The 20,590-nt window shown below is 39.7% G+C and overlaps 2 protein-coding genes across 2 annotated transcripts in view; one reads left to right on the top strand and one right to left on the bottom strand.

The window, feature by feature from the left end:
* Positions 1 to 20,590, bottom strand: part of LOC109411327 (dipeptidase 1) — a 911,905-nt gene that overhangs the window by 522,533 nt on the left and 368,782 nt on the right. The window contains exon 3 of the mRNA XM_029870619.2: positions 17,038 to 17,865. The gene's annotated coding sequence lies outside the window, so the exon portion shown is untranslated. The remainder of the gene's footprint in view (positions 1 to 17,037; positions 17,866 to 20,590) is intronic.
* The window catches only part of LOC134289708 (uncharacterized), a 179,871-nt gene that overhangs the window by 118,384 nt on the left and 40,897 nt on the right, over positions 1 to 20,590 (top strand). The window lies entirely within an intron of this gene.

Raw genomic sequence — 20,590 nt, 5'->3', positions numbered from 1 at the left:
GGTATGAGTTGAAGTTGGTTCAACAAATGAAGCTGGCGAAGTGAAAATTGAACGGTGATGAAAAACAATTCGGCCAGCTGCTACTTTGGTGTGGTTACCTTCGTTATACGCAAAACTAGAAAAAAATTCAACTCGTAAGTGGAGTGAAATTAAAACGTGAAATTTTGCGTAATTATTCGATTTCTAGTGCAATAAAGGCTGGTTATTCATAGTCTAAATCTTTTCCATCTGATGAGCCATTGGCAAAGGTTAGTAGGAATCAGTATTTCTATACATTATCTGGCTTTTTTCCGTCTGATATGACGGAAATTGGCGCATATGACGGAGTATATTTCTACCCTAAGTAAATATTATCGTTTATGCCACAAAAGTTCAGCCTATTGGACGCAGTGGCTTAATTTCCCCAACAGGGGAGGAGAAAAAAAGAGTACAGTGGTTTTTCGGTTTTATCACGGTCAAAAAAAATTTTAAACGAAACCGTGAATTTGGCGAAACGAGAAATTAATGTAATTTTTTTATTCAAAATCATTCTTCTACAAAATATATGAGTCGTAGCTTATATTTTTTAACTGTTTTGGTGGACTGGACAGTACTGTATTGATTTCATATTGATTTCGGACTGTTTTAAAACAAGTGTGATAAAAACGAAATGAAAATCGTGATAAAATCAAATAGAAAACCGTGGATTTGGGCGAGTAGTGATTAAAACGACTAGTGATAAAACCGAAACGCCACTGTATCATGTAGAGGCCCTCAAGTAGTTGAAAAACAGCAAGGCTGCTGGGAAGGTCAAGATTCCGGTTGAACTTCTAAAGCTCGGAAGCGAGCAGCTACATCAACCAATCCACCATAATTATTAAATATTTGGGAGGATGAAAAGTTGCCTACCAGCTGGTTGGATGGTCCAATATGCCTATCGTGACAGTCGATCAACCATGGATCAAATGCGATGGATCAAACTGCGGATGATTCTGGATAAATTTCGGGAATCTGTTTATTGATTTTAAAGCAGCTTACGATTCTGTGAAAATGTATGATCTTTGGCAGATAAGGTAAGAACATGGTTTTCCAGCGAAATTAATCAGGCTGATACGCGCAACGCAGGATGGATCAAAACCAAGTATTCGGATCGCAGATGAAGTATTTAGAAATATCATAAATTACTTAAAAATCGTTGATGTCCACCTCGTTTGTGTTTCCTAGGGTGATGCTCTTTTAAATTTGCTATTCAATATTGCACTCGAATGAACGATTAGGAGATTTGGCGTGCAGAGGAATGGAACTATCATCACACGGTCTCACATGCTCCTCGGTTTTGCGGACGATATCGATCTCATCAGCATCGATCGTAGGGCAGTGGATGAATTTTATGTTCCTCTGAAGAGAGAGACAGCGAGAATTGGCTTGATGAATAACTCTACCAAGACGAATACATGATAGCTGGCAGAGACAGAGGCAGGTCTAGTGGTGTTAGTGTTGAAGTAGTGATTAATGGGAGTATGTTTGAAGTTGTTGAAGAATTTGTTTATCTTGCACAGATTGAAGAGAGAGTGTAAAATTCTGTAACATATGATGCACATGATTGGAGCGTGGGAATCACAGAAGTTTACATGACATGTTATGTAAAAGTCATAAAATATCATGTAAACTTCCATTATATATCATGTAATTCAGCATGACTCTTTGTGTTTACATGACATAAGACATATAACACAATTTTACATGATATATCATGTAAACCACCATAACATTAAGTTTACATGACTAGACCGAAGTTTACATGACGGGTAAATCTCATTATTTTTATCTGTGTGGAGCATGTGTGACATGTAACAATAAAGTTTTCTGTGAAGAAAAAAGGCGTATTACAGCTACGAATAGGGTTTTTTACGGATTGTGAAACCAGCCTAGGTCCCGTTATTTGCAATCACAAACGAAATTCGCTCTATATAAGACGCTGATTCTTCCGGTTGCCCTCTACGGGTACGAGGCATGGACGTAAATGAGGTAGACCGAAACGCTTTCGGAGCTTTTAAGCGCGAAATGCTGTGTACAATTCTCGGTGAGAAACAAGAAAGTGGATTGCGTCGCAGACTTATGAATCAGGTAGACCAAATGTACAAAGATACAAATATTGTGAAACGTATGAAATACGGAAGAACAGCGAAAACAAAATTAATCAGGGAATCGGGTAGAGGTTGGCGACTTTGTGGGCGGCCGCGAACTTGCTGGCTGCACGCGGTTGAAGAAGATCTACGATCCTTACACGTTCGAGGAACTGTAGGATCACCGCCCAAGGCCGACGAAGATAACTAAGGGGCTGCTCATAAACCACGTAGACCAAATTTTGGCCATCTCAGACCCCTCCCTCCCCCCTCGTAGACTTTTGTCCATACAAAAATTTTGAAATTTGTATGGAGCGTAGACTTTTGCCAGATCCCCCATCCCCCCAAAAAGTCTACGTGGTTTATGAACGGCCCCTAACTATGCGCTTGGTGTTGGAGTCAAGTTACTTTATAGCCAACAAGGTATAAAAATAGGTATCATATCGAAAATGTCATGCTTGAAAAAGGTATTATATCCTCTATCCAGCAATACGACTTCACCCCTGTCTGGGGACATTTTTCATGTTGAACATCAACTAAATAACATCGGCAGTGATATGATGTTTTTTGCTACACGCATTCCACCTACACCAAGATATTTCACTTCGCATTTTCGTTCCGCGCTACCCATTTACCCCATTTCGTTCTTCATTCCGAAGACGAGATTATTATTAGGTGAAATATTGACGGTACAATCGTGTTCTACCGCCGTGAAATAGTCGTTCTCCGCGTGAGGGAAACGAAACACAATCGCATCTAAAGTGCTGGCAGTGATATTTCTTCGGTGAGACTTTTTCATCCTCAACTCGTCTGCTGGTTCGTTTGAAAGTTCCGTGTTTACCCATGCTTGATGATGGCATTCGTTGTCCTTTTTGGAAATCAACCTTGGGGTTTTCGTTTTGAGGCCGCAGCACAAAAATAGGCTGCTGTTGGAATACGAACCTACCTTCTCCCACCCCTGAAAAGTAATGGCATGTTTATATCTTTATTATACTCACAACGCTCATCCCATCCCAAGAACCACACCGACTGGCACACGGACCTCCGAAAAGGACGACAACGGCGACGGCCGAAGTTGGTCGATGGGAATAGAAATGGAATTGTAGGCATTAGGATTCGAGAACTACGTTGCCATTTGGAAGCCATACGAGTGACTTTATGATATGTAGCTGCTGGCACCGCTACCGACGACGCCACCACCCCCATCAGAGCGTAGTGAAAGGACCTTAGGGAAGTATTCGTAAGCATGTTGCGGCAAAGACGCGAAGTCATTTGTTTGCTACTAAGGGAATGGCGGTTCAGAATTAGGAAGTTGAGGTAAAACGATTCTTGACCTCTAAAGGCCCTATAGGCATCTGATTTATAGAAGTTTGGTCTTCAAATTCTTCTATATCGAGTTTTCGAACACTCTCAGCAGGATACCCATTTTGGTTTAGTGAATTTTGCGTATTTCGACAACCACTTGCAGGCCTCCTCAGTGTCAATGACTTTCCCAACCAAGACCCAAATCACCCCGTTCTCTCCTCCCCAGTTGGAGGCAGTAGTAGCACGCAAAACTATAAACCGAAAGCCCGTCGAGATCTATGAATACTTTATTGGTCATTAGGTAGCAAACGGGCAAGCTAACAAACAACATCAGCATCGTCGCCGTTGTCGACGGCAAGTCGGCGAGATTTGGCGTGATTTGTGCGTTATGTTTTGCGAACGATTGCGAATAAGGAGTGTATCGTAAAGTAGTTGAAAATGTTTACAATAGCCTCAAAAATAGTTCAATACAACTTTTAAGTAATTTTATTTTTGGATATACTGTATAAATCCTTGAAAAAAGAAATGGCTTTTTTATTTTCTAAAAATGCTCTTTTAACTGGGTTTTTAACCTAGATTACTGAACGCATATTTTTAAATTTTTGCACACCTTCTAAAAAATTGAAATTGCGAAAAAAGTCGATAATGTTCGAAAATTGTTAACTTTTTTGTGCAAATATAATAAGCTCCAGAATCCTCATGATATAGGCAAATTATTTTTTTCCTGAAAAATCTCCACTGCATTTAAGCGCAATTCTTAAAAATGAAAAAAGGCCATTTTTGAGGAACCCCTTTTTTCTATGCTCGTCCAAATTATGTTTACGCAAATAAAAATTACATAAAATGAATAATTCGCATTTTTTTAAATAGGGTATGTTTTTTAATTTGTGGACGAGTAAGTTAGAGAAAAAAATAGAATTTTATAACCTTTCAACATATTAAAAGCAGAACTTCAAAGTTTGACCAAAAAATAGACGTTTTTTGGAGTAGACCATTTTGTAGATATAGGAGATTTTTCTATCGAAAATATGAATTTTGAAAGTCGGTGTTGAATGATATGTTATGTGTACATAACTGTTAACAAGCATCATTATTTTCCATATTTTTAATCGTACAAATTTTACTCGCTACAGATTTTTGAAATGTTGGAAAGTTATAACAAAATTGCATTTTGTGCAGATTTTTCTTTTGTGAGGTGTATTCATTTAACCATATTTTCAATAATACTAAACATTTTCCAAATTTTTCCAAGGTGTTCTAAACTTAACTATATTGTGAAGATTTCATAGAAGAACCGAAATAAAAAGACCAACCCAGCTTCGAGATAGAGTATTCTCAACATTTTCAACTACTTTCCGATACACTCCTTATGGGCCACTGGAATTTAGATTTGGGATGTTTAACTGGTTTATTCTCGAACCGAAAGCCGTGGAAGGGTATTTGAAATCTGCTGGCATAGGACTAGTAGTTATAAAGAAGGCCAACATTTCTTTGAAGAAAACAAAGAGCTTGTGTTCAATTCTATTGTATGTGGAATGATTAATGGTTGTAGAATAGAAAACCGATGAAAATAACATTACTCATCATCTCCGGAATGTCAAGCAGGAATTTGTTACTCAGTACTGCTGATGAAATGGTGTTGTTTTTCTGCTCCACTTGATTCAATCCAATATAAGTGTGCATTTTGGTGTCACGTAGCTCCAAAAGTGGCACATTAAGTCAAAGAGAGTAATCTTTGTTTTCGCTTTATAACTTTCGAGCTCGACAAACTCATCCACAGAATAAAGTAGTCAGTCATTAAGTTTGTTCAAAATGTGTAAAAAGTAGGAAGCTCAATACAAAATAACGCTCAGGTAAACCATAAGGAGGAATTGGAGCGCCCACTAGCAGACGAACAATAACGTTCTACGACTTATTGAATTCGTTACCTCCAAGAGTATGGCCCCACATGGCACCTTTTTCAACACAGCCTCTCTTATCGTTACATCTGGAGATCACTATAGCAGAAGGAATCGCAAATCGACCACGTTTGAATCAACATCATTGCACATCAAACATCAAATGTTTAAGTCAAGCATATATGCACAGATCGAAAAAAGAGTGTTAAATTCTGTGGCATATGATGCACATGATTGAAGCGTAAGATATCACAGAAGTTTACACGACATATCATGTAAAAGTCATAAAATATTATGTAAACTTCCATTATATGTCATGTAATTCAGCATGACTCTGAGTGTTTTCATGACATATAACACAAATTTACATGATATATCATGTAAAACATCATAACAGTAATTTTACATGACTAAAATGAAGTTTACATGATGTGTAAATCTCATTATTTTTATCTGTGTAGCGCAATATATTACAATTAGATCACGTTGCACTAAAATACGACCATTATAGGAATGTTTATCCTAAAATTAAAGCTATTGATGATTCTAAATATGCAACATAACCTCTCTTGACCAATTTTTGTGTTACTTAAATGAAACATCAGTAAAAGTTAGTGTATTTCTCAAGTTAAGGATTAAGATGGGTTGAGTTAAGCATTAACATGCTTGAATCTGCCATGAGAATATGTGAGGGTGTCAGGCCATTCGGACGAAAGTCATTAGGCCGAAGGCCATCCGGCCGAAGGTCATTAGGCCGAATGGTCATCAGGCCGAATGGTCATTGGGTCTTCTTCTTGCCGTTACGTCTCCACTGAGACAAAGCCTGTTTCTCAGATTAGTGTTCTATGAACACTTCCACAGTTATTAACTGAGAGCTTCCTCTGCAAATGACCATTTTGCATGTGTGTATCGTGTGACAGGCACGAAGATACTTTATTGATGCTGAATCTACTGATATTTTACCCATGAATTTTTCCTTCTTTTAAATATAGGTAAAAACAACGGCTAACTTTCAATTCGTCCTGATGACCATTCGGCCTAATGACCATTCGGCCTAATGACCTTCGGCCTAATGGCCTTCGGCCTAATGACCCAGCATCATATGTGAGCTGTCAAACTATCAACAATCAATACTGTTGATATAAGCATAATATAATTGAGTCAACAATATTACTTGTTCTAATCAATTCATCAATTTAAATCATTTCTAGCTTCTGATAAATATGCTTCGTCCTATGGTAGTATGCGTAGTACAACCTCAAAAAGGGAGTATGTAAAAGTCAGTGCACAAATATGCTTGTTCGCAATTGCAACATGATTGACATAACTTTATTTTTTTGCTCCGTGTACACGCAGAATCTCCAGACAGCTTTCTCAGACGTTAGTGATTTCGATGTGGCCCCTCTAGAAGACTCTCTTTCTCTCTTCTTGGCGTAACGTCCTCATTGGGACAAAGCCTGCTTCTCAGCTTAGTGTTCTATGAGCACTTCCACAGTTATTAACTGAGAGCTTCCTCTGCCAATGACCATTTTGCATGCGTATATCGTGTGGCAGGCACGAAGATACTCTATGCCCAAGGAAGACAAGGAAATTTCCTTTACGAAAAGATCCTGGACCGACCGGGAATTGAGCCCGTCACCCTCAGCATGGTCATGCTGAATACCCGTGCGTTTACCGCCTCGGCTATATGGGCCCCTCTAGAAGACTACTGGAATACAATAAATACAATCCCCTATCCATGGATCGCATCACTGGCCAAAGGTGACTCCCAGATCTCTAATCCTACCTTACTAACAATTACTCCGTGCTGGTTGGGGGGACGCAGAGTGCTCTCGGTCTTTAGTAGGGTAACCTGGGGTTATACGCACCCCCGGGACAAAACGCCCTCACTATATAAGTGAAGTTCCGTCAGATGCAAGCAAACTAGACGTAAAATTGAGCCGAACAAGCCCAAGAATGACGAGAATATTCGAATGAAAAGCGTGGAAAACGATGATTTTCCACATTTGGAAAGATTGTCTGAATTGAAGCGCACGCAATTTAAGCGATTGCGCGCCAATTATGAGGAATCAACCAATCAACTACCATCCGCCTCCTACACCTTCCATTTGCTGCCGTAAATAGTAAGATGGACCCGCTTGGTATTTCATTAGAATTCAAAGCGGAAAATGCCAGAGGTCGTATTGCCCCACCTCAAGGTGCGTTTTGCCCCCAACAGTTTGTCAGCACCCAAAACGTAATAATGTTTTGAGAGTCCGTCTTGATTCGTCGTTGCATCGCGTCGTCGTCCTGTGTGCGTGCTTTTAGAGAAAAAAAAACTAGTTTTTATGCGAGTCGGTTGTGTGATGCCAGCAGCGGATGACATTTCAGTCCGTCTTGGTTCGTCGTTGCATCGCGTCGTCGTTCTGTGTGCGTGCTCATCTTCGTACGGGGCAGTTTAGTGTGTTTTTGGAGGCAAAGTGGAAGTGCCGCTTTTTTCATTCAGATCGGCCGCGTCGTCGTCGACAATTTGAATGTGCACATCGTCGTACCCGTGTGTTGTTGTAGCGGTTCAGTGTGATTTCGAGGCCAGTTAGTGGAAGATACTGCAGCACATACGCACTGGAGACTTCGAAGGATGTTTATTGGTGAGCTCGTTCCATTTTATCATAATAATTAATTGCTTTAATCACGACTGTTGCAGTTATACTCTTGGGATCTTTTCGGCGTATCAGTCTTCTCGTAAAAATCAAAAACTACGGTTTGATTTCTTTCTCCAACGTTTCGATCCTTATTGGATCTTTATCAAGGATTCTGTAATATATTTGTCACGTTAGATTAGTTTATAAAAGACGTTGCACTGAATTTACACATTACCGAAATAGTTGTCGTTTTTTCGTCAAACAGATTTTTAAACCTTTTAACCGTCATTTGATGTTTTAGCTACAAAATATTATCGTCACTTCTGTGAAATGATAAACACCACTAGACTACCAGAGGGACACATCATGGTTTCATTCGACGTAGTTTCCTTATTCACATGCATCCCCATAGCACTAGTCCGAAGAAGCATTATAAACCATTGGGGGGAAATATGTGAGCAGACACACATCTGCCTGGATCTGTTCGTGGATGTCGTTTGCTTTTGTATAGAATGTAGCTACTTTTCATTCAATGGCTCGTTCTACAAACAAAAGTTTGGAACAGCAATGGGCAACCCGCTTTCACCAATTGTTGCTGAACTTGTTATGGAGGATTTGTTGGACCAAGCTGTAGAAGCAGTACCATTTGATATCGTGTTTTTGAAGAAGTATGTAGATGATTTGTTTTTGATTCTTCCTGCTGATAAAGTTGAAATGGTACTCAATATCTTCAATCAGCAAGACCAACACCTACAATTCACGGTCGAGAGGGAAGAACAAAACCGGCTACCGTTTCTGGATATGGTTGCTGTTAGGTGCGAAAATCAAACCATTTAAACGGAATGATATATGAAACCCATTGCCTCCGGCCTGTTCCTCAACTACCGATCACTACATTCGTTCCATCACAAAATGAATGTTGCATTCAATTTTGCCAAGAGAGTCTTCACTTTCTCAACAAATTGCCGACTGGACGAAATCAGAAAAGTTATTAAACGACAGCTCCTGATCAATGACTATCCAAAGTCGTTGATCAGTCGAGTAATAAACAAAACACAACATACTAGACAACCAACGGACACAGGTATGGAAGCGAACGAAAACGAACCGAACGAGAGTGAGACAGTTTTTCGTTCGCTCACCAATATCGAGGGACTCTCAAACCAGATAATAAAAACACTGCGAAGGGATTATCCAAACACGAGTATTTCGACCAAAACAACACATACGGTTCGGAATCTACTACCACTCACACAAGACACCGAAAGATGAGCAAAGCAACGTTGTATACAAGATCGACTGCGACAACTGTGATGGCTGCTACATTGGAATGACGACGACGAAACTGAAAACACGTATATCGGGACATCGCTCCAATGTACGCAGACTGACGACGCTAAGAGAAGCAGGACACACGAACACTGACGCAGCGATAATAAACATTAGGGAAAAGACAGCACTACTAGACCACGCAGCAGAAAATGACCATGTTTTCAGACTTGACAATGTGAAGATTGTAGATAGGACACACAAACCATCCAACCTTCCCATCTTGGAAAGCTGTCACATTAATAACACGCCACACACGGTAAACAAACGTACAGACACAGATAACCTGCACGTAGTCTACGCTGCCATATTAAACACGATGCAAAACCTAAAGAGAACGACAAGCAGAAATCAAAACAGAATCATTATAAACACAACGCACACACTACCATAACCGAATACACAACACACGAAAAGAGAAACATTTAACCGTCATTTTGAAAAGTGTTCAAGAAATAACGAACAGTGGTCCGAATTCCGACTATCAAATTTTGAAAAATTATGGTTTTCCGGTTAAAAACGGACGGAATTGTAAGTAATACTTGACACCCATATTGTAAATAACTGACGATAATATTTTGTAGCTAAAACATCAAATGACGGTTAAAAGGTTTAAAAATCCATTTGACGAAAAAACGACAACTATTTCGGTAATGTGTAAATTCAGTGCAACGTCTTTTATAAACTAATCTAACGTGACAAATATATTACAGAATCCTTGATAAAGATCCAATAAGGATCGAAACGTTGGAGAAAGAAATTAAACCGTAGTTTTTGATTTTTACGAGAAGACTGATACGCCGAAAAGATCCCAAGAGCATAATAATTAATGCCAAAGGATGTATAAAATTCTGCGCTGGTTTTTGTGTATTTATCTAACAAATATTGAAAAGTTCGTCACGTCATGTGTCGGCGCTAGTTCCAAATGCACATTTAGTTGATAATAAATATGTTTCTTTCATTTTATGCATGTACACAACAATTTTAATGGTTCGTCATCTTCGGTGTCGACATTTGTAATATTTTAGTCCAAATGAATAAATGGTAAAAGATAGACGGCGAACCATGCGGTAAGGTTTTTCTGATTTATTTATCACGTATAATTTTGTAAATACTTGTGAATCGATCGCGTTCAGCATTGTCTCGCGCGGAAACGCAAACTACGGGTGCGTCGGTGTTTAACATTGTGTTCTCCTTAGTTGCGAATGAATAACTTATGTAAGGTGAGTTTTGAGGCACAATAGATCGCGTTCGTCGTCCAAGGTTTAGAAGGGTATTTCTTCGCGAGCCCACTATTAATCGCGAATCAAAACATTATATTCGTTTACCAAGACGAATTCCTTAACACATCTCCATTTCCCCTGTCCAAACTCCTAGTGATTTCTCGTAGTAACGCAGAGAATTGCTCGGTTATTGGCCTAAGCGAGAATCACGTCATCACTTCCTCCCCTATCCTCAATTGACCTGCATTCGGACGCGGCCGGCGCTGGTATTGCTTATTGAAAAGTATTGGGATTCCAGTATTTACACAATGAAGAGAAAGCTAATCCCAAGCATCATCTGTTGGTTCTTTGTGTAAATGCAGTTGTCCTTGCAATAACAGAGGAGCAACCGCGGGCGGTCAATCATGCTCATGCTCATGCTCACCCAAAACGTTATACTTTTTTAAATTGTTAATTTAATTCGATAAAATTGATAACACGCGGACCAAAAGATGGCGTCACTAAGTTCAATAAGTAAACTAACTTTCAATACGCAAGACACCCATTGCATCATCTTAATCTTAGTGATTGGGCAACGTTTGCTTAGGGGGTACATATTACCAGCGGCGTCATGGTCGCAAATTTTTCCGCAGTCAAGTTCGCAGATTGTGAACAATCCTCGGTACTCACTTTGCGTAATTTATGTTTAGTCCCTTACTGTCAGAGCTGTCAGATCAGTGTAACACGCTAAATAAAATTTACACAAAAGGCAATTTACACGGAAAAAAAATACACGGTTATGAATATTTATTGGGTACCGGACTGGTCACCGAAAATTTGATCGTTTTCTTTGGTACATCGAGGTCTTGAAATTAGTCTATGATATTACCCCACCTTCCCCTAGTAACAATCATCACATCCTAACATTCCTTTCACTTCCCAACTAACCGTAAGGACTTTGCCAGCGCTGGTATTGATCCAATGATATATGAGTTGCTGAAATTGTGTCCCAGCTCCTTATTCAGTTGGATATCAGTGCAATTCATAGCAGTTCAGATCAATCACGAAGGAGCAACCATTGCATTGACATGTGCAATTCAGCGAGTTTGTTTACAAGCTGTAAGAGCGATGAAAACTTGAATCTTCGTTTAAATTTATTAATATTCCATTTTACGTGTACAAAACCAATCGTTCCACTTTCATAGGAATAGAATTATTATATGTGGAACGGAATCGTTGTGTTGATTATAACATTTGACTATCACGCTGATAACATGGGATCGAATCCCAATATCGAGAAACTCACAAAATGTGGGTTCTTACTTCGGAATGGAAGTGAAGCCGTGGGAAATGAACTTGCCTCAGACTATAAATCTCGTTAATAGATTGTACCACCATTTTGGATTTTGGGCCGTCAACTTGGATGTTCTAGTCACCATATTTGGACTTCGGACTTCTTCCCAATACCATTGACGTATCTAAAAGGATGCCTCTATAACACTTCCTCGAATTCCATAACACTTCCTCGAATTCTACTACTCCGAAAATTTTCACCCAGGACTCCAATACCCCGAATTAGGGAATCGCGCTACTTGGGCGGTGGCTTCTATATTCGTCTGTTTTCCACTATAACTCAGTCAATCTTGAACCAATTGACACAATTCTTGGAATGCGGTGAGATAGGTATAGTATCTACCCGTGTACGAAATTTCAAGTCAATCGGTTCAAAATTGACCGAGTTACAGTGGAAAACAGACGAAAATAACAGACGAAGAAAACCACCGCCCAAGTAGCGCGATACCCTAACACAATTCTTCAGGGGATTTTCTTGGAAATTTAGTTATAAATAGTTTTACAATTTGTTATTTAATTAAGATTTCTTGTTTTAAGAAACCCCACAGTATTTCCTTTGCAGTCGGCAAATTTCAACGGCAATTCTATTGGATCGCCTTCAGCACTTTCTTTGAGAATATGCACGAAAAACTTTTCGGCAAAACCTTTGAATATGTCATGGGTATTTTTTTTTTTTTGAAAACTTATCGGAATTTCCTTTTTCTTTTGCATCTCATCCGAAAATCCTTCGGACATTTTTTCGCGAGTTCCCACGACATTTTTTTTCTTGGAAACGAGATTTTTAGCCCTGGACTAGTTCATCTCAGGATCCACGCACTACTTTTCTTCCGAAGGAAGAATTCAAATTTTGTTTTTAGAACTTTCCCTCAAGCATTTTTTTCTTAATTATTTCAGCTACCAGGATTTGTAATTTTCATTTCAGTGATACGAAATACGCTATTCTCACGTCAGCGAGAGAGTTCATTTGCACCATTTAGCTTGAGGATCACCTTTCGATCCCAATATTTTTCCGGAGAGAATAAACAAATGATCAATTGTGATTTTCATTGTGGATAATTAATTTTCGTTCAGCTAATATTTCGCTCACCGAATTCTCTCGAAAAAATCTTCAAAATAAAAAGAAATTGTGGCTGTCACCAGGATTCGAACCAGGAATAAGACTAAAACCAAACACAAAACGTGTACTCTAACCACAACGCCACGCCAACTACACAGAAGAGGAAGAAAATTTCCTCCATGAAAGGTTCCATCGTTGGCGTCATAGGACTCAAGAAAAGACAGCATGTTCGAGAAATCTAAGAATTCGAAATTTTCGCAGCTCTGGGAGCGAGTGAAAATATATTCGTCATAAGTAAGTAAATTTGTTTCTACAGTTTAAGCAGCCAAAAGTAAAACAGGTAATGGAGCAATTGCGGGGGTAACTTAGGTTTTGTTCAAATATAACATTAATAAATATTTGAATTATCGTTTGAAGCACCCCTGGAACTCCCACTATCTACGCCAATGCCCAATTCCAAACACTTTTCAAATCAACCGCCATATTAAATTGGGCCGCCATGGATATTCTTATTGCCATTTTTTGAGTCCGTCCTTATTTATCATACCAAATATACCCATATTTCATGGTTTTCGATCCTGAAACTCCTTGAAACAGCCACCTCATTTTATTGTGGGTCGCTGTCTTGGGTTTTAGGCAGCCATCTTGAATTTTGGACTGATGTCATCGATTTTCTAGTCTGCAAATCGGCAACATTTGATGTGTCGCATACTGTGGGTGTGTTTAGTTCAGTACCATTTTAAAGGGTGCTGATCCGGATCACTAAAATGCCATAACTCCGGAACACCTCGGCCGAATCGGAGCATTTTCAATAGCTAAAAATCCGGTAAAATTCCGGTTCGATGTTTGGTAAAATTAGCCAATGGGAAGTGCTTCAAAGGTGAGTAACCTTCCTTGTACACACACATACATAACACACACATACAGACATTTTACAAAAATGACTAGATGAACGCTATATCCCAGACAGATGGAAGGTTCAGAAGTTGGTGTTGCTACCAAAACCAGGAAAGCCGCCGGGGACTCAGGATCGTATGGACCGATATGCCTGCTGGATACCCTAGGAAAACCTTTAGAGAAGATCATCCTTTACAGGTTGACAGAATACGCCGAAACTGAGAGGGGGCTGTCAGCGGGGCACAGTTCGGATTCCGTAAGGGAAAAAAGGGATGCGATTCCGGTAGTCATTGGGAATTCCCAGAAGGCGTCCAAGAAAAAGCGGAGAGGTAATCGATTCTGCACTGTGGTAACGATAGACGCTGCCCGTGTAGCTGCCGGCTTAGAATAGCACTACGGACCACCTGTTCCGGGGGTAGAAGTCCACCAAACAGGTAACCCCAATCCAAGGTGTCAGGCGACCCGTGCTGAGGGATGAATGGTTGAGGGGGTTTAAAAGATGCTCGATCTTTAACGGAGCCCGTAGCGTGGGTAGATCGCCTATTTGGGTTGCGTTGCGGTGATAGATCTACCAAACCGAAATCTAGTGTCGACCTATTTTTCAATTTTGGAATATGTGTTCTGGTAATTCAAGGAATTAAAGTATTTAGTCCTTACTACTGGTGTTTTGGTGACTTCCAGTTTTTGAATAAAACTGAGTTTACCAACTTTACTTTGCATATAGTTAAAAACCTCACCATCTGAGGCTAAGCTCAATGCAAAGGAAATCAAATTGGGTTAGGGATCCATGTATGTACTAACTCTTCGAAGACTCGAAAGTGCTAGTACGCAAGGAACATACTAGAAACCTTATTACTTAACACATGTTCCATTATTGGAATGATATTGCTGCCAATGTTAAAACCCGGGTCCTAAACTTCCTACTGGGGAGAATTTAGTAGTAAAACAAGGGTGATGCTAGATTTCCGATGCATGGCCAATATCAGTACTCTTGTTTTGTTTTCTAAGAAAACAAAACAAAAACTTTATCAAAATCGATAGTTTATTGCCCCTCAATGGCAATTGAGTAATGCGACATGCACTGCACTAAGGATACGGGTAATGTCACAATAGATCTAAAAACTGGTCGCAGTGGCAAACCCGAACAGGAATAAAAAAAAAACGATAGACGCGTTTACAGTGCCAGCCGGGAGGCTATTACCGTAGCACTGTACAGTATGCGGGTTCCCGATTACGGAGCTACTTCCAGAACAGGGTACTGGTATGTGAGACTAACGAAGGGCAGAGGTCTTGCAGTGACGACAGGTGTTCCATAGGGTGGACCCAACGCTCTGGAATGCCATGTACAACGGAGTATTGCCGTTAAAACTTCCGAAAGAAGTCATCATTGTGGGCTTCACAGACGGCGTCGTGTTGACTGTAATGGGGGAGACGCTTGAAGAAGTGGAAATGCTTATGGTCAGCATCTGTAAAGCAGTCCAAAGAATGGAGATCGTAGTCGGAGAGCACGTAATAGCATCGAAACGCGCTTTGAGGCATCTAGGAGTGATGGTCGATGATCGGCTCAACTTTACGGAGCACGTCGACTACGCCTATGGAAAAGCGGCGATGGCTGTCAACGTTATAGCGATGAGCATGCCGAACGTCGGGGGACCACGAAGTAGTAGTAGGAGGCGTACTCTGACGAGCGTAGCAAGCTCAATACTCAGGTATGGTGCCCACTATCGTCTAGTATAGTGCATGTCGTTGATAATTACCATGGTGTCCCATTGTCCCAAAATTGTAGAACTTATGTACAAAATTGTATACAAGAAGCTCCCTCCCAAAAATCCGGCAATACTTTACGGTTGACCCCTTGAAAAAGGCTTAATAAAAAGCCGAAACGTCGGGAAAAGCAAAACTTTCCGTTTTGATTTACCCAAGACTGAGAAAGCCAACATTCCGGAAACTGTGTATAGTTCGAAGCCAAAGGGCTTGGCATAATGTAATTAATTAAGAGTCGCTTAATGGCGAATTACTAATACAAAATGACTATTTAGCGGGAATCGAAGGACTCAGCATGCGTCGGTCGCTGAATGGCGAAAAACCTAGAATAACAAATTAATATGAGTTGAGTCGCTGCGCTCAAAGCTCATAACACCCTTCTTAGAGGTAACGCTGTAAGGTGCGGGGTAAGAAGGTAATGGAGTATTTTTCTTTTTTATCTGTATTAACGAGATTTTTAGCCCTAGGCTAGTTCATCTCGGGATCCACGTTTTACTTCCCTTCCGAAGGAAGAACTCACATTTTTTGTGAGTTTGTCAGGAGTGGGATTCGATCCCAGGTCCTCGGCGTGATAGTCAAGTATTCTAACCATCACACCCGGTCCGCTCCACAATGGAGTATTAACTCTCGAGTAGTCGCGTCTTTGACTACCTGCAACGACGCCCCACTCACGCTGTGTACCACAAGCGTGCATTTTTCATGGCGCGTGTACTCAGTACACGACGTGACCGATCCCGGGTTAACACTAGAAGAGTTTTTTTCGTGGTTAGAAAAGAAAGTGAATCCCACACCATGACAAAAATACACTAGATGGAGCATGAGCATAAGACAATACAACAAGCCAGTCTATTAAAAGATTTTAAAACTCCTATTTGCATGAAAAAAAACATACAAACATCTGCTCAATTCGCCTAGCTGAGTTGATTGGTATTGGTAACTCCTCCGAGCCTTGTATCGAAAATTTGGCTTTTGAACAATGGAACAAAATTGTCTCGCAAAACAAACGCAAAACCCACGAAGACTTTTAAGGAGTTTTCTATAATAAATTGAAATAAAATCCAACGATTCAATAAGCAAAAATTATAATTAGTTAAACTTTCGAATGGTTTTCAGAGGTAAAGTCAAATCCATTTTTAATCATTCTGAAGAACTTGCTGTATTTCAGCACATTTTTTTTAACATCTAGCCATTTGTACTCATAGGGCGTACTGAATTCCAGTTTAATTTCATTATCATCTTATACCAAGACCATACCTTAACAAATTTAAATAGAGCAGCTGTTGAGTACACAACGAGCGATTTTTTTTTGGTAGTGTTGTACTTTTTACAACCGTGCGGTAGACCGAATCGACAATAACGGATAAGTGGAGAGCAGTCTCATAGAAGTGATGCACTTCCTAGTTTCGCCATCAACATCTCAAGTAATTTGTTTGTTCTCAGTAACCTCACTTATTTTGTTCGAATCCCTCGTCAAAACAATTGAGATGTCTTCATGTCCAATCTTACCTTTTTCCAATCCAGCGGAGTTGAAATGTGATCCTTGTTTCCGTTCGATTACATTTGTCTCGCTTGATTCACCAACACTACACCGAAAGGAACTTCAATCTTTACACCGCCGACCGTGATCTTTTTTTCACCTGCCTCGTGCACTTCCATTCAAATCGAAACAAATTGATACCTGAAATGGGTCACAACAATGACACATTTGTCACAATCGAAATTGACCCACTCCGTTCCGTTGCTGGCTTTCACTTAGAGCAAAAATGCCTTTTTCTGACAAACGCTTCACAAACCACGCTTTCCCTTCCTTCAGGTTATTTTCCTAAACTTCAATCCCAAGCACTAGGCTACCTTTTCGCCGGAAAACAGAACTTCTGCTCTTTCTCTTTGCCGTGGATTGGTCTTGAAAATATTTATTCTCGGTAAGCACCTTTCCGGACCTTGAGCCTCCTCCGCACTCCAACCCGCCAGGGTTTGGGGTGCTGCTGGTTTTCGTTATTTCTTTTAATGGATTTTTTGCTTCACGATTCCGTCCTGAACCTTACTCAACTCGTTTGGTCTTCTTCTTCCGTCCGTCCCGTAATTGTAACGTAACACATTCCCGAACTCCCGACGAAGTCCACACGGTTCCATAAGGCAAACGACGAGCAAATGACGAAGCGGGGGCGTGTGGTGGGGCGAAATTTATTGGTCTCTCTAATTTATGTTCCCCTTTGCTTTCCTATGCTTCCTGTGTCGCCGATGTCGGTCGGTTGGTTACGACGTGAAGCGAGGGTGGTTTCTCTCGAATCGACTAACCCGAATGAATGGTTCTTATGGGGCGGGTGGTGGTGCCTGCGGAAGAGAGGAGAAAACGGGAACAGTTAGGGAAAAATGCTATATAGATTACAGTAATAGGGAACAAGTTCGGGAATAGTATTTCACTTTCGATGGACGAAATTGGTGCTTTTGCGTTCGGAGCAGAAGGGTCGAGGTCTTTCTAGGATCGATTCAGAAGAATAATGTTTGGTTTGTGTGGTTCTCTTGTGCGGGTTTCGGGATGTGGGGAAAGTTTTGGTAATAGAATTCTGTCGATACATCAGCACCTTTTTAGCATGCAACACCAATTCACGGAACAACTAATTATGATAACGATAATCGAATTTCTCTCGTAAGGGCTGCGATAAATTGGAGAAATTTGAACACCCCTTGTTTTGGAACGGTAGAAGCGTAGAAACCCGTAGTTTGAAGTTAATCAAAATCAATTTGGAAAGTGTGCTTTCAAGATTTATTTTGTGAATGGTGATAAAACGTCAATTGTAGGGTAAATCAATTATGATTTCAGTAAAATTGAATTCGAAAACTACCAAAATAGTTCTGTTGTTCTATTTTCGTCAAAAAAGTACTGGACAGGCTATTGTGTGAAGGTATCGTTCTGAATACATATTTGGCCTATGACTCTATTTCTTATGTTATAAGAAACCAATTTTTTGAGAAATTCCTAAACTTTTGTGTTTTTGCATGTTTGTTTAAGTCTTCCATTTAACAGTACACTTCATTTCTTTTGTATTTTACGATAAGATGATTTGTTATAGTATTTGTGTTTTCATATAGCAAACGGGTCACACAGTGGCGTGGCTAGGAAGCAGGGATGTCATATTTACAGATTTTTCTGTATTATACAGATTTTTGAGCTTCTGTACAGATGCCGTTTTATATGAAATACAAATGTTTTTAGCTAAAGGGCCTGTGTTAGTTTTGTATGGGATACAGCTTTTTCAAGAAATCATCTGGCATCCCTGCTAGGAAGTTGGTGGCCCGGGGTGGAACAACATTTGTTTGCCCCATGAAAATTATATATCTGCATATTTTAAAATGATAAAATACAAACAATATATGCAATGATATGTGAATACATTTAACACTCAAGTGATCAAGCAGTTGTATTTGTACAACACGTTGGAAATATCTCGCTTTTCAAACTCAACTCGGTCAGCTGACTGACGGAAGGTTAACAATAATTTACATTTTACTTTTTATATTTCTTCAGGTATTTTTGCAAGGATACATCCCGGATTTATTATTATTATTATTATCTTTATTAACGAGATTTTCAGCCCAGGGCTGGTTTATCTCGGACATCCCGGAATTTCATCAATGAACGATTTTTTTCAAAGAATTGTGTTAAAAAAATCTTTAGCAATGTACTTAGAAATTCCACCAATTACACCTTTAGGAATTCTTTCAAACATTGCTTTACCGTTTTCTTTTAGAAGTCTTTTTTTTAAGAATAATTTGTATTCAAGAATCTTGGGAATTCTTTAGAACTTCCTCAAAGAATTACTATAATAAGCTTTCCAATGATTTTTTTTTGGAACCATAAATTCTTCCAAGAAATAATATCGGAATTCTGCCATAGCAAGGGCTACACTAGGATTTCTTCAAACATTCCTCCACGGTTTCTTTCATGTGATCCTTAAAACATTTCGTCAATGATTTTTCCTCGGAAGTCAAGTATTATCTAAAGATTTCTCCAAGGATTAATATTGACATTCCCTCAAGCATTCATCACTCATCTTGGCGCTCTTTTAAAGATTCCTTAAGATTTTTTTTCCAAGAATTCCTTCAGAAACTCCTCCACGCTAGATTCCTTCAAAAATTATTGCATCGATTTTTTTCGGATTTCTTCAAGGACTCTTCAAAGTTTTACTAAGAGAATCGTTTAAGAAAGACTCCATGATTTTTTTTTGAGAATCTATTGAGTAATAATTCTAGTATTTCTTCAAGAATTCTTCAGAAGTCCTTCCAAGAAAATCTATAGAAATTCTTAGCTATAGCTTAGCTATAGCTGCCACCTTTATTTTATCTGTCAGCAAATTTACTTCCCGGCTATTGCACATGGAGAGCACTGACACAGTCTATTGACAGCTGCATTAAACTTCCGCATATCGTTCCGATCCATGCATTAAAACGTTTCAGCTATCTCACACTCTTTGTGTGGAGCGGACCTGGTGTGGTGGTTAGAACACTTGACTATCACGCCGAGGACCTGGGATCGAATCCCACTCCCGACATACTCACAAAAAGTGGGTTCTTCCTTCGGAAGGGAAGTAAAACGTGGGTCCCGAGATGAACTAGCCTAGGGTTAAAAATCTCGTTAATACAGACAAAAAAAAAAAAAAAAAAAAAAAAAAAAAAAAAAAAAAAAAAAAAAAAAAAAAAAAAAAAAAAAAACACTCTTTGTGCTGTCGTTTTTTGCAGCGGTGGATTCACTTTCCTTCTATTCATGCCATTCTGTACCGTAATCTTTAGTGCCGGGTTCTGGTCACTAGAATTTGACTTCAGGCTGCAACATTTTTGTTCATTACTCATCGTTATTCCTTGTTGCACCAACCACTGACATCGGCAGACCCGTTGGCCTCTCCTATCGTCTCGTTCAACTTCTGATGATACTGTGCAGCAACTTGTTCAGCTGACAAGCGTTTGGTAGGCTTGATAGAAACTCCCTCGTGAGAAGATGGGCGCATGTTGCCAAAATCAAGCCGCGCGATATCAGGTATCAGGTATCAGTAGGTCGGCT

Source organism: Aedes albopictus, chromosome 3, assembly GCF_035046485.1.
Source record: "Aedes albopictus strain Foshan chromosome 3, AalbF5, whole genome shotgun sequence".
NCBI lineage: Eukaryota > Metazoa > Arthropoda > Insecta > Diptera > Culicidae > Aedes > Aedes albopictus.
The sequence above is the reverse complement of the archived record's forward strand: the minus strand, read 5'-3'. Positions and strand labels throughout refer to the sequence as shown.